The sequence below is a fragment of the Thunnus maccoyii genome, chromosome 17, assembly GCF_910596095.1.
Source record: "Thunnus maccoyii chromosome 17, fThuMac1.1, whole genome shotgun sequence".
Classification (NCBI taxonomy): Eukaryota; Metazoa; Chordata; class Actinopteri; order Scombriformes; family Scombridae; genus Thunnus; species Thunnus maccoyii.
In genome coordinates, this window is record NC_056549.1 from 13,518,078 (window position 1) to 13,534,037 (window position 15,960).

The window sequence follows — 15,960 nt, forward strand, 5'->3', positions numbered from 1 at the left end:
GAAAATACAACACCGGTACGGTAGAGAGCAAGTTAGAAACATCTGGAAAAGTAGCATAATAATGCTTCAAATGTTAGTGTACCATTTATATTCTATTACATTTATATAAGCTTAATAACTCTTCTCGTTTCATTAGAATAAAAGCTGTTCTTAACAGGCTTTGGCTCTCCTGACCAGAATCAAAACATCTGGTTTCTAACGAGGGTGAGGCAGCCAGTTAATTAGCGACACCTTTATCATTACCTGCTGACCAATCAGAGGTAAGCACAGTTAAACCAGACGCTGAACAGCTTGTTTTTATGACGAGAATAATTTACGTGTGCCTCGCTCAAGGGCACATTAACCTTGACCCATTTACTGAGGGAGAGGGGAGTCACAAACACCCGCTTTCCTTTTTGCCTGGATTCACCAGCTGTTGTATGAGATACAAATCCATCACTTATAGTTCCAGGCCTTGTTTACTGACCTGAGGGCTATTATTTCACTGGACCACGTGTAAAACAAGTATGGCTGTGTCTGTGATTGTTGCCACTCAGTTTGGTACAAAGAAACACACCAAACAATGACAAAACTAGATTTATGCTCTATTGGGAGGACGGAACAAAGAACCATTTTACTACTGTGTTAAATCCAAAAACTGTGACAGAAATATTTGAAATGTCCCTTTTCCGCAGTGAAATTGAGAGTAAAATAAAACAACAAAGTGAAAACAAGACCTATGATGAAATGTACTCCAATTTTCATCAATGAATAAAAATGAAATGATAAACTGAAAGACTAATTACTGTTTTAATGCAGTCATATTCAATGACCTGCGTGCTTCTGTGCAATCATACATTGTGATCCCGATTATGCCGGTTAAATAGTATCCTCTGCTGTCCAAACATATCTCCTCTTCAGAGGTTGATTAGCTGCACGCTTCATCTGTTGCCGTAATAAGCGGCATCTTATTTCAGTAATACTATTTCTCTCAGTAATGTTAGCTAACGTTAGCTGTTTGAGGACAAAATAATGTAACAGGACAACATGCAAAGAGGCAGGTCAGCATGCTAACATTTATTTTTTTTAAAAGTAAGCTAACATAACATTATCAAGGGCTGTGGATGTGGATATAACATCAAAATGTGTATTTTCAGGCTGTCATTGTGGGCTAGCTTTTGTGTTTACAGACTAATAGGTGTAATGAGTTGATCAATCAATTAGTTGCCAACTATTAAATTAATCTGCAACTATTTTGATAATCACTTAATTGTTTTGAGTCACTTTTTAAAGTAAAAAAGTCCAAATTCTCTGATTCCAGCTTCTTAAATGTGAATATTTACTGGTTTCTTTAGTCCTTTATGACAGTAAACTGAATATCTTTGGGTTGTGGACAAAATAAAACATTTGAGGACATCATATTGGGCTGTTGGGAACATTTTTCACCATTTCTGACATTTTGGACCAAATAACTAATAATAATAATGAATAATGATAATGAAAATAATCTATGTTTGGAGCCCTGGATATTTGCTAAAGGAATATCGCTGCATTAATGTTATCTGACATTTTAGTTGCTCATCTCAAGGTATAAGCTACAGTAAACAGTATTTTAGTGAACACTAAAACCTTGTGATAGACAAGAACACCAGTCACCATGGTAGATTTGTACATCAAAGGTAGCGAAAAGCCTCAGAAAAACAAAAATTAAAAAAAACATGAGACTAAAATTTAACTTTGCCCCCCCCTCCCCCCGTGCCAGGCCAAAGCAGTCACTCTAGAGGCAACAGTGAAACACTATATACTTGATTGCAGAGATACCCAAATAAGTTAAAGATTGAAATCTAACATCATGACAGCCCAGCAAAAAGTTTAGATTTAGGTCACAAATGAAAAAAATGCATACTTTCGATAGAAATCAAAGAGCAAGATAAGTAAGTACCATAGTGACACGTTTTTCCAGCTTATGTATCCTGCCAACTGGATCAGAATAACTCGGCGGTGTTTGATAAGGGTAATGATGGTGTGCTCTGTGCTTCAAGAATACTGCAATATAAATGAAAATCTCTCAGTCTCCCTCTCTTTTGCTTTCTGGTGCCACTTCCCTCTTTCCTGTGGTCTCTCTAACTCCCCCCTCCTGTGCCTCGCTCTCTTCATCTTCATGTAATTCACCCCTCCTCTCCCTCTGCTCACCCTATAATCAAGTCTTTTTCAAGTTGTTTTGCAAAGTGTCATGTGGATCTGTCCCGTGCTCCTCTTCCATCTCGCTCTTCTCCTCTCTTCACCTTCTCACTTCCTTTTCATTCACTCTCCCCCTATATTTCCAAAGTCAAGACTTGGTGAAATGTGTCCCTGTCAAGATGGCACTGCTATTTATGGTCAATAGCAATTCATAGTTCAAGGCTTTATGTATTGGCCAGCACTCAGTGCCAATTTAATACATTACTTCATACCCTCGGGCCATTACTTTGGGGTCACTGGACAAAAAGTGAATGCGACAGACTCCATTTTTCTTCATTACACAGATCTGACATCTTTCTGCATATGAAAGAGGCAGAGAATCAGCCTTACTTTGATTTACGCCTCGTTATCAATGACTCTTGGATTTGTACTGTAGCTTTGATGTAATTTTCCAGTGCCAACACCCTGTTTTATCCATGAATAGACCTGATATCCAGATTAGGCATCCCCAGTGCCGGCAGCAGTGTTAGTTTATCGGGGTGCTGATCAGACTGTCAGTTATGTATGTAAATACTTAGAGGCCAGTCTTCACATTCTACATTAATGTAATCAAATTTTCATATGTTTAGACATCATATTAGAGATTTCAAGCACTCATGAATACACACCAAATCTGCATCATATTCCATATGCATATAAATGAGACCAAAGGCTACTTAGCTACATCGTTAACATCAACATCACCATCTTCAAATCTTTTGCCTCCTGGATTTTTTTAGAAGCAAAGTCATCAATGATGTCATCATAGGACAGCCGCTGGCCAGTCTCATGATTGATATTGATATGGCAAGACCACTGAGGATGCTTGGTTATGTAACTCCTGCAACGCCTAACGACCGCAGGGTAGTTAAATGAATATTGGACCAGTGTCTAAGCTTGTAGGGAGGGGTTGAAGATAAGTAAAAGATTCAATCAGTAGCTGGAGCCAGAGGCTAGGTTCAATAGATGATTGTATTAAAACTTTCTTTTGTAAGAAAATAAAATGATACAGCCTAAGCTGCCATTTTTAACAAAAGAAATATACCTTCTTTAGGTGCAATGAAACTGTTTCACAGCAGGCCTATCGAACCCTTATTTCTCCACAATATTTCAGCAAATAAACATACTGTTAAAACTAATAACAGACATAACTTAAACCAATTCAAGCTCTTATGATCTTTACTTGTTTTTAAGCACATTGAGTTAACGCTTGCTGTATGAAATGTGCTATATAAATAAATTTGACTTGACTTGACTTGACTTAATAAACCATATAGATGTCCTTAGTTCCTCTAAAGCAGTATCCCTCATGGTGTAACAAAGTTCAGTTCTTTGGTATGTTCAAGTTTCCTCAGTCCTTAGTTGTAGTCAGTCTATTCAGTGTTTAGGTCAGATTCAGTCAGTTTTGCACCCGGTAATAAAAGAAAAGGGATTACAGGGCTTGTAATACATTCCTACCACACCAGTTTCACCACATAAGGGGGTGAAGGACAGGTTTCTCCAGGTAGATGAAGTACAAATGATGGCTCACCATCTCCTTCGTCAATCCAGAATCCAAGGTCCAAGGCACAGTATCCTCTGGGAGTCTCAAAAACTGAGCCTGTGTAACAACAGGTCTATTATTCAAGGTCAAGTCTCCATTATCTGTGGTCACACTAAATCAACACATCATTAAACTCTCAATATGCCACTATAACATAACAGCATTTAAATGAGTTCAATAGCTTTAACTGTACAGTATCTTCTTTTATGAACTATTTGTCCTCTTTTTAACATCAATCATGAATCATGATTACACCTTTTAACCATTTCAACATTTTAGAAATACTTTAGAAATTTCACATGAATTTGTTGTATTTTAAACCATAGACTGAGGTACAGTACACAACATTAATGTCTTTTTATAATAGAAGTAACATTTAATTGCTCTCACTTCTATATTATCTGCTTATGCACAAGTAAAATTGTTTATCACACTAGCAGTATGAACTAGAACTGTTATGCTGCTACGCACATAACACCATTATGACACAGTGCAAAAGCACTTAATTAGTGAAATAAAATAAATGAGCTACATTTTACATACAGATTTTTCATTCAGAGTAAACACCACAGGAATTTCCTTTTAACTTCAGGTCAACACTGTAATATCTCACAGAAGTAAAATGTAATAGATGTAGCTCACACATTTCCTCATGGAATACACACACTGTCCCTGCAGTTCGACATGTCCGCCGTCTCACATTTATTAACTTTTTACACTTTTTAATATCTACAAAGTTTCACACTCACTCCACACTCTTCTCTTACTGCTCTCATCAACTTTTTCCTCATTGCGTAGTGTGGAGAGGGGCAAGACTTAACGTATTTCCTCCAACAGGAACTTTCACTACACTATCTAACCAATGATAAACTAATGTAAACTAAATCAGTCTGACAGGCAGATGAGTTAACCTAAAATATAAGATAAAAGTTCCATAATAAAATATAGTCATTTAGCCCTGTAAGGGGGCCCCCTGTCTGTGGAAAAAACCCCAAAAACACCACGCCATGTGTCAGTTTTAACTCCTGAAGTCAGGCAGATGGACAGACAGATCATCGCGATTGAGATGATGATAAAGTGAGTTCGATGAGACATCATGACACAGAGTTAACAGGACATCATGAGGAACATGTTGCATGTCAACGATGAGTCACTGATATTTTCCCACACGCACAGTAGGGCTGTAACTCACAGTTGGCTGTAAATCACTTTTGTTAATTCATCAGTTATTTTGATCGTGACCTTGGAAACAGCAGTTGGCGAAATAATCTCAACTTGAGGTTCACTTGTTCTGAGGCTTTTGACTGTATCACACAGTACTTGTATCACTCAGCAGACTGAGCTCAAGTGCCATGGGAATATAGATGTGCAAACTTTCCATGAGTCTGAGCACCTTTTAGGCTGTTTTTAGACAGCACTGAATGAAAAAACACAGCCCCCTCATCCTAAAAGAGACCACTGTGTTAACAGTACAGAGGGCTCTGGCTAAAAAACACAGATTTGTCTGGCAAAAGGAAATTGGACCTGGCGCTATACAACATCATCCAGCAAGTTGCTGTGTTGGCCAATCAAATACATGCAAGCACACTTTACTTTGATGTCGCAATGGAAGATAAAATAACCGGTCATCATGGATATAAAATCCTATCTCGTTGTATTATGAACCACCTACACCAACACAGCCCCTTACATTTAAAACAACACTGTATTCTGTCTGAATGTCTACCCAGACTTCTCATGAAGGCAGACATAAAAAAGTTGAGCTTAATGGTCGATTCTTGACGTTGGAAACATCAGTTGACAGTCAATTATTTTGTCTATAATGTCACAAATAATAACAAATGCCATATCCCGCGTTCCTTCAGAGCATCAGTGGTGTACATCCTCAGAAATGATCACATGTCCACAAGCAATTAAGCACATGAACAATGGGGGCAGTATATATCTGGATGCTAGCAGAAGACAGTGGTGGAAGGTCTTTAAGAGAAAATATTCTATGATGGTGTCACTGCCACTTTTTCTACTCTGTTGTCAATATTTACAGTATAGTAACCTCAAGATTATTTTTATCACAATTTCAGTGTCACTTTTATCACAGCTGCTTCACTACACATACGTATTGATTAAAAGCAAATATGTCAAGTGCCTTAAGACTGAAGTGTGCTTGTCAGATGGTCAAACACCATCTGAAACCCCTCCCCCCCAAACCATGTCGACATTGGATTTTGCAGGGGTGGTTGAATCTGACAATTTTTCAACTTTCTTAAATTGACAATCCGACAAGTAAGCCCCCCCTCAAGCAACAGGTATGCTGAGGAGAAAGTAGGCAGGATTTCTCTCTTAAATTCCTCTTTCATTCAAGTACTTCCTTCTCTACAACCAAGTGCAACACAATGAATTTTATTGAGAAGAGACCCCATTTGATTCCCCAATGATCCCCATTTGAACGATTATCACGTCTCGCTTCTCCCTAAAATGGCTGGCTTTCCACCCTACCTATGAGTGTAGCCATTTGAAATGGCTGTAAAACACTTTGGCATTTGGATGTCTTCAGACTAGATGTTGTACAAACTAGTTTTTTTCAAGTATACCCAGACCATTAAAATTACTAAAATAAATCTTTGTATCTGTGGAGCTGTAACCAGAAAATGTTTAGTATATTTACTTGCGAGTATTACAGTAAGTGAAAAAAGTATTACATTTTCAACTGATTGATAAATTGTGTCATCACCAGTTTTGTTGAGACATGTTGGCCTTTTCAGCTGTTTATGTTTGATGGGACTTTCTATCTTATGTGTATCATTGCCTTCCATAAGGCCCCTGTGGAGTCCCAGAGGCAAGATAAGGTGTACATCCTGTCCTGACAATAATTTGAGTTTAAGCCAGAGATTCATACCATATATCAGTCTGTCACACTCCCATCCCTCCTGTCACTCCCCACTGCACTATCTAATATAGCAGCAATGTCACAAAATTAATCTTTAAAAAGATTTCTGATGTGGCATCCCTGACAGATTTGGAGAGGAGCCTATGGAGAGAGAACTGTCACCATGTTGCAAAAAAAACCCCAAACACACACACGAGCACATTCACATCAACTCTTCCACACACACAGAGACACACACACACTTAGTTAGGTCACTTTTGGGGACATTACATAGACTTATATTAATTTCCTTGAGATTTACCATAACCCTAACCTTAACCACTGACCCAAAAATCAGCTTTTCCCAAATGGGGACACGGCTTTTGTCCCCAATTGGACAAGCCATCCCCAATTAACTGGTCTTTCGTCTGAAATTTGTCCCCGTAAGTAGGCTATGTCAGACATAGACACACACATACACGCAGTCTTAGACAGCTAACTTGTCAGTAGTCCACTGTGTCATATAAAAGATGCAGCCACCCTCTGGGCGTCAGATGACACACAGATACAGACACATAGATACACGCATACACCACTCTCAGCTGTCAGTCATTTACTGCGGGGGTGGTATGCTGTGTGGGAGAGTTGTCCCGCATGCTTTTTGCATACTGTATGTGTGAAAGTGTGTGCATGTGTTGGTGTCTGTTCTACCAGTAGTTGTTGGAGAACCTGTCATCCCTTATATCAGTTACAAGAAAACATAAGGGACACGCACACACTCACACATGCGCATTCACCAAATCTAAAAAGACTCAATTCTCATTTTTGAATCTTATATCTGTCCGGGCGTCTAATTTCAGTGTGCAAACACACAGTGGTGTGGTGACAGAGAGAGAGAGAGAGAGAGTGAGGAGTGACCGCAGGGAAAGTGGTAGAATGAGAGATAAAACTGAAAGATGGAGAGAAGGGAAAAGGGGGAGAAACTAAAGAAGAAGACTGAAAGATTGGGGGTAGAGAAAGGAGGCTGACAGAGAGATGGAGAGGTTTAGACAGACGGAGGTATGATGGGAGCAACAAAAGACGGCATGTTTTGGGATGAGGTCGCATGTGAATCAGTGTCCCTTTCAGGAGAGGAAAGACAAGGGAGAGGGGGGGAAGCAGTGAGGATAAAGAAAAGGGGACAACGGAAGAAAAAGTAGAATAACACGGGAAGGTAAAGCAAGGAAGATAGGATTGCTTATCTAGCGGAACAGAAGAAAATCAGATATGTGCCTTTCATATAATTTTCATATCAACATCAATAGTTGCTATTGTCAGTGCAGGGTAAGCTTTTTACTGCGGAATAGATCGTAGAAGAAATGTGACAGTAAATCAAACCACAAACCACCCAATTAATCCCCGAAGAAAGTAAAAAAACAGATTGCTGGGGCCAGTTTGAATGCTAATAGTCACTTAATTTTGCTGCCCTTAGTATTCATTCAGCACCACCGATTGAGACGATGAATGAGAGGATCCCACACATTTAATCATAGACGTTCTAGTTAAAACATCCACCCTGATTCACTGAGTTAATGCATCAGCCCTGACTGTGTTTGATCAATGAATGCATTTGTTGAAATCATGGCATGAAATTGCCTTTTTTCATCAACATGCCTCTGGTGAGACAATCCAACCAGCCAATTTTATCACTGTAGCTATGAGCTATTATTACTGATGATTCCATTTGATTATTCATTGTTATTGTATAGTTTCATGTGCAATGACAAGAGTTAGGTTTTACTTGTTAAAATAAAACAAGCTGATTGAACATAGATTGGCTGTATGCCGCAGTAGATAATGGATTTGACTGACTTGCCTGCCGCAATCAAACTTGCTCCTGGATTTGGATGGTGGTCGGTGTTAATTTAAATCGTTGATTGTAATAGATTTACTCTGGCTGTGTTAGCAGTGATGTTTATTGTACATGCTACAAGAAAGTGCCTATACCACAAAACCCAATTATTGTGTACTTCTTGAGTTTTGGTTTAATAAAGGAAGGGGTTTTGATTGAAACATTAAACAAAAACTGTAGTTCATTACAATTTTAGTCTTATTTGGTAGTTTTGACCTTCATTTCTCTGGTTATGGTCATGAAAACATTTTACCGAGCAAAGTAGTTACATAAATCAGTGAACATGGTGACATCACCACATTCATCAAGGCTGTTAACGTTTTTGTCTTTATTTTGTCTTCCAAATAAGTTTTAGCTTACCTCTTGCATTTCTTTCCCCATTTGACCTTCTTTCCTGTCTCCATGTTCCCAGATCAACTCAGAAAGTACAATTTTTTTATTGCCTCATTAACTTGATCTAGTATGTTAGTCCTATGTTTCTTTTAACCTGCATTGGCTGATTTTTTGGCCACTTGGGGGCAGCGTAACAACCTGTAAACACAATGTTGACATATAATTACCAAATAAAGTTAATATGGCAAATGAGTAAGCAAACAATTGCCTATTTACTAATCCAGCAAAAACATTTGCAACATTAGCATTCATTTTGAATCGTGTTTCTGACCAACCGAAAAACGCAAGTGGGGCTGCAATTATTTTCTGGATTTATCATCAATTAATCTTTTAGATTGAAAGAAATGTTTTAAAAAAATAGTGAATAAATTGCATTCACAATTTCTCGAAGGCCACGGTGATGTCTTAAACAGTCCAACACAAGATGTTCAATTCATTTTCATATATGACGAAGAAATACAGTAAATTGTCACATATGAGAAGATTGAACTGGAAAATTTGGAGGATTTTTTCTTAACAATGACTGAAACCATTATTCGATTATCAAAATAGTTGCTGATTAATTTCCTGTTGATCAACTGATCGATTAATAGTTGTAGCTCTAAATGTAAATCCAATATTCACTCTTGTTCTAGCCCTGTTTTGGTCTTCATCAACTCCTGAGGGAAAAATCTGGCTCTTTAGCTGCTAAATGCTCAACTATGTTCACCAGCTAGTTGTGAACCTCATCTGTTTTTTGTTTGGTGCTTGGCAGGCAGCGTATCATCAGTTTATCAGAGGTTTTTCACTGAAAACAGCTGGAAACGAAATTGAAGGGAGCAGTGAGAATGAACCTCAGCATTAATGTTGCGTAAAATCAAAACAATGGGTTGAAAGATGCTATTAAGTCCCGTAAAGCTGAGGGGAACCAGCACCTTTCACATCGTTAATATAGAAATATTGATTAGAGCAGCTTAAACTTGCAGCTGCTTTATTCAGGTCTGTAGAAATTCCTCTATTTTTCATTCATATTTTAATATAGAGAAGTAAAACACCAGCCCTCATTTGCTAGACTTCTGATTTATTGCTTAAGGTGTGGCTAGTGGCTTTTCAAAAAACTAATTAACCCACTGAAAGCTCGAATTAGCACCCCCTCCTCCTCCATGCAATTGTGGATCCCACCTGGGGTACGGGTAGAAGCACTATAATTGGCCCACCAATCTGAAAGATCAGAAGGGTTAAAATGGTTATGTTGAGGCATTTGCTTAGAGATGGTAATGAGTTTGGTGTTGTTAAGGTCAGGGTCAGGATATGGACTTCATGTCTACTGGGACACCCAGCACATATGCACACACACACCCACAAACAATTCCCAAACACCCCCAACCAATCTGATGGGAGAGAAGTGCTTTAGGCATTATGGGTTAAGGCCTCATCTAACACCCACGGGAAATCACAGCAAAACAATGTAGGGAGATGCACCGTGACTGATGATATTGGTGTGAAATAACACAGACAGAGCGACACCGAGAGGCACAGCAGCGAGAAAGAAAATGATAGAAACGGGAATGGAGCCATTGATAGAAATAGAGGTTCGGTTAAATAGAGTGAAAAATTGACTTTAGCAAGAATAAAGCTAATATTGTCCCCTCCCTGGTTTTCTGCCCTTTAGTTTGATGATCTGCTGATCTTTCTGTCTGGCTGCTGGTTGGGCTGAATGTCTGACTGACTGTTGTTGTTTGTCAGAACATCAAACTGTATTTATTTACTGTGGGTCTGGTTGTCTCTCTTTCTGCCTCACTACATGACTGCTAGAGCTTGGATTGTAATGTTTAGAGGATGCAAAAAGGTGTTAGATTAAATGTGAGTCTGTGTGTGTTATAAGGTGTGCATGTTTGTGTCCAGGGAGCAGATGCTGAAGCAAAAAGGAGGGAGGAAAAACAGGCACTCCATCCATCCATCCATCCATCCATCCATTTTCAGTTTCCTAGCTCCACCTCCACAGTAACTGGATGGAAAACATGTTTTCTTTACATTATATCTGCTTTAATCAGAATTGGACACCATGTTGTGAAACTTTTCATCGCCAAGTGTCCTTTTTTGTCATTCTGCCAAAGCTTTAAGCTTTTACTGAGTTTTTTTTTTTTGTGCCAGATTGTGTTTTTAATTTAAATAAGTAAAGTATGCTGAGATTTACATCCAGATAGTATTCATAGCACATAACTCCCTCCTTGTTGACTATCAGACCATCAGAGGAAAGACCAGTCTGAAAGGTCTTTTTCCCCCTCCATCCCTCCATCTCTTGGGAGCAGAGGACAAAGGAAAATAGAGATGGGAAATTGAGGGGAAATTATGAGAGAGAAAAAGAGAGAGAGAGAGAGAGAGAGAAGGGTGGAGACAGAAAAAGAGGGAGAGAGGTGAAGAGAAAGGCAGAGAAAAACAGATGTGGTTCATTGAAGCGGCACTAGCCCACAGTCAGAGACAAAGACCTGAGAGCATGAGTGCATGATCCTCAACTGGCACACTGGAAATTATAGATTGTGTGTTTTTATGTGAGTGTGTGTGAGAGCGAGAGAGAGAAAGACTGTCAGAGATGGCGCCCAGTAAGGAACTCGTACACGTTAGAAATATTAATAATAGTCTAGCTAATATTTTTCGCTTCAGATTGCAAGACAAGCAGCCCATTCATCACCAGACAGATTAATACCTCAAGATTATTTTGGAGCTATGGCTTCATCATCCTAGTAGGTTAAATGTTGCAATGCTAAATAAATTCCACCATATAAAATCAATACATCAATGCCACACAGCTGCAATTTAATTGCTTTGTATTCTGCTCATGAGTATGGAGCAATTTGAGTTTTGCCTTTATATCTTTTGTGCAAGTTATGAAAAAAAAAATCGCTTCATATATGGAAAATGTTTTATTACAAAAGCACTATCTACTATTGTCGGGACTAAAATATCACATCTTTTACATCTGCGGTGGTCAGTGCTTGTTGTGGTGGCTCACCGCTGCTGGATGAATAGAAAGGAGATAATACGTTTTTATACGTTTTTATAAGTCTAGTTCTAAGCTATATTACAGACTCTGTAACCCCAATGAACTTACGCGCAGCATCCTCAGGCAGTTAAACACAAAAGGAGAAGAGAAGTGTACCTTGCATTTCTAGATCCATTTTGTCGCTAGATGTGTTTTATATCGATCCAGATAATAAAAACCTCATAGACGCTGACGTAGCTTCAGTGCATGTACAACAGAGTTTAAAGCAGTAGTTCAACATTTTATGAAATACACTTATTCCCTTTATTGCAGGGAATTAGATGAGAATATGAATACTACTCTCATGTCTCTACACTCAATATGAAGCCACCACCAGCAACCAGTTAGCTTAGCTTAGCAAGACTGGAAACAGGGAAACAGTTAGCTTTCTCTTTCCAAAGGTAATAAAATATGCCTACCAGCAACAACAAATTGTTTTTATGCTTTGGATTTTATACTGATTAAACAAACAAGAGCAAATGTGTTAATTAGTGAGCTTTAGAGGTGATGGTAGGTAGATTTTGTTACGTTTGGACAGAGCCAGACTAGCTAGTTTCCGCCTGTTTTCAGTCTTTGTGCTAAGTTAAGCTAACCATCTGCCGGCGATAGCTACTGATAGCATACAGGGGTCTTCTCATTTACAGTAACTGTCTGCAAGAAAGAGGATATATGCGCATATGTAGAATATATAGAAATGTTGAAACTAACTAGCAATTTCTACACAACTTTGAGCAAAGTTTAGAGTTAGGCCTACTTTTTCTTATTACTATCGGTCTCTCTACCTTAACTTTTTACTGGCAAGATTGCTCATTTTTTTATTGTTAAAGCTCTCTGTGCTGTTTCAAGTACTAAAGCTTTGTATAAATTAATTGATGCCGCTGTGTCTTTTCTCAAGTTTAAGTTTAGTTTTAATAAAGTTGCAGCTTATTTTGTTCTCCTAACTTACTTGCCAAACTAACAGCTTGGCCGAGTTCGGATACATTCTTCATTTTATGCCTGTTTTCACAAAGTGAGAGAATACTGCAGATAGCAGTGCATCCTGCTTGGTCTGGATGACATTTTGCCAAATTCAGCTTTTCACTGATAATTACTTTTGTGTTTATGTGTGTTTGTCTGTGTTTGTCTGTGTGTGTGTGTGTTTGTGTGTGTGTGTTTTTGTGTGTGTGTGTGTGTGTGTGTTTGTTCAAGAGGCTCATTAGAAAAGCACTGATAGAGGCTGTACTGAAATAATTATTGCCCCCCTTTCCCATCCCTATTTAACAGTGAGCAAGAGAAAGTGAGAGCAGAGAAACAAGAGCAAAACAGAAAAGAGGTGCAAGAAGGAAATAGAGATAAAAAAAAGGAAGAAAAAGGGAGAAAGATAAGGAGCAAGGCAGTGACAGTAAGAGACAGAGTGATGGCAGAGAGGGAGCAAGAGAGACATTTAGAGAGATTTTACTCATTAAAAAGAGGAGCACAACAAGGGGAGATGGCATTAATCAGAGCTCTTTGCTAATGAGGCATTTACTCATTACGCTGAAATAGAGAGAGGCCAAGGAAGAAAAAGAGGGGGAAAAAGGGGGAGGGGGGAGAGAGAGGAAAGAAAGACCCCACTATAAATTAATAGAGAGGAGAACAAGAAAGAAAATTCAGTAAGAGAATGAACAATATGGAGGGAGGTGATGGAGTCAAGTGAGGATGTGGTGGGAGGATAAGTGGAACAGGTAAAGATAAAGACAAAATGTGATACAGTGTAGAAGCAGACACTTTTCAACTCCTCTGTTGACTCGGGTGTTGATGGAGAATCTCTTTCGCTCTATTTAAAGATCTGCCATTTGTGTTCATCACTAGAATAAGTCACATTAAGCCCTACAGTACTGGTGAAGTGCTTTCTGTTGAAAATGAGAGAGCTTCCTCTCATTTATGACTATTTAACCCCTTATTCCAACAGTTAGTCCCAGTGAAAATGTACTTTGAGGGGCACCCTGGTGGCCTAATGGTTGAGGCGCATACCACGTAACCGCAACGTCCATGGTTCAACTCCCAACCAGGGGACTTGTTGCGTGTACCCCAGTCTCTCTCCACTGACTGTCAAATAAAGGCAAAATGCTAAAAAATATATATCTTTAAGAAAATGTACTTTGAATTTAGGTTTATTTTATTTATCTACCATATCAATAACACTACAAGATAACCTCTGAAGATGCACAGCTTTCTAGGAATAAAAAAGAATAGGTTTTTGATATATAAATACAAGAAACTAATACACTTTCTGATATGTTGGTAAAAAGATGCATCACAACAGAAAATTAGTTGACTCATTTTTGCTTTCAGCATGTTTTTAAAGAGCATTCTCCACCAGAATAAATATATAATAGTAAGATAATAATAATATAAAATAAAATATATAAAATAATAATTTGTACGTCTCCGCTTTGATTTTCTTTAAAGGTTATCAGCCTGACTAACTCTACTGCCAATAACTTTTACTAAAAGCAAAAAACTGGACTGTAACAAAACAAACAAAGCAAAGTGAATTGAAGATAAAAAGAGGAAAAGAAGAGCGAGTTGTCCTGTGCGTCCTTTGAAGTTAACCAGGCCATTTTCAAGCTGAACAAAGCCCAGTATAGACAATACATGAGGAATTAAGATCCTTTTTAAAGTATAAAAAATAATAATAAATGTATAAGGGCAATAATCCGGAGAGGCACAATTAGTAAACCTGCTTCAGTATTTGTTTGATATAATCTGTATATTGGTATAGACTAGAAAAAAACATGTTTTTTACAGAGGTTTTTATTTTTTGTTTCAAATAAGGTGCGAGAGGTGTCTATGAAAATATTGCACAGGTGTTATCCATTTAATTCAGTTAGTTAAATAAATGTTGACCCTCTTTGTTCCTTCTGTCACCACACAGATGAAACAACAACTCATCTTTTTTGGGACCTTAATCTGTTTTTAAACAGAATATTAGATACTCAACTTAAACCCAAAATTGAATTTATTTAATTTGCTTTTTTGCTGATGAAATGCCTGTCAAGAAAAATGTATATTATTAATCTTATTTATTTATTAGCAAAATTTTATATACACGCCAGCAAATTTGCAAAACAGAAACCCAACCTTACTGTCTTCATGTCCTACTTAAAATCCTACCTGGACACATTAAAATACTGCATAAACTCTACAGCTGTAAGAACTAGAGCCTTATGTAATGAATTTGATTTGTCCTTAACAAAGGCATTAAGGCTTTTTAATTCAGCTAATAGCAAAGCAGTGCTAGAGCAAAACGTGTGTGTGTCAGTGTGTTTGTAGGCGTGTGGGTTAGTGCGTCTGTGTGTGTCAGTGTGGTTTGCAGCCCTGTCTGTGAAATGATCTATGTCTTTCCTTGCTAAGTAGAGTCATTAATATGTGCATTATTTAAGCCAAGACGACTATCATAACAGATTTATTGTGCATCTTGCAGACTTTTAAAAATTAAGGGGTTGAAAATGAGCCAAAGCAGATACTTTACATTGCAACTTGGGTCCATTGCTACTGTATGTGGTGTCTGTCTGTCTCTGCTGCTGTGAAAACTTATTCCCTGTTTGTCAGTTTTTCTTGTTTTAAGTTATCACTACCAGTAATGGGACAAACAGTAAAGAAAATGTCTCATACAGTATTTCAGCAAGACTCTACAGCCACGATAGCGGCTGTGTGAGGCCATACAAAATGCTAACGTCAACATGCTAACGTCACAGTGAAAATGCTAACATGCAGGCTATAATGTTGGTCGCCATCTTAGTTTATCGTGTTAGCATGCTAGCATTTGCTAATTAGCAGTAAACATTAAGTACAGCTGAGGCTAAGAATATCATTTGGTTTACAGCTATCGGTCATAAAAAAATTTGACATGATTATGGCACTAGATTAAAAGTAATTATTACAAAGTAGTTGTTACAATTCATCCTGTGGGGAACATGAATGTGTACAAAATTTCATGGATTTACATACGATAGTTGAAACATCTCACACTAAAGCAAAAATATCAACCTGCTGGTGGCGCTAGATGACAAAAACAAAAATTC

At 38.1% G+C, this 15,960-nt stretch overlaps 1 protein-coding gene across 1 annotated transcript in view; it reads left to right on the forward strand.

Moving 5' to 3' along the window:
* nkain2 (sodium/potassium transporting ATPase interacting 2) overlaps positions 1–15,960 on the forward strand; it is a 107,432-nt gene that overhangs the window by 62,037 nt on the left and 29,435 nt on the right. The gene's annotated exons all lie outside the window — the stretch shown is intronic.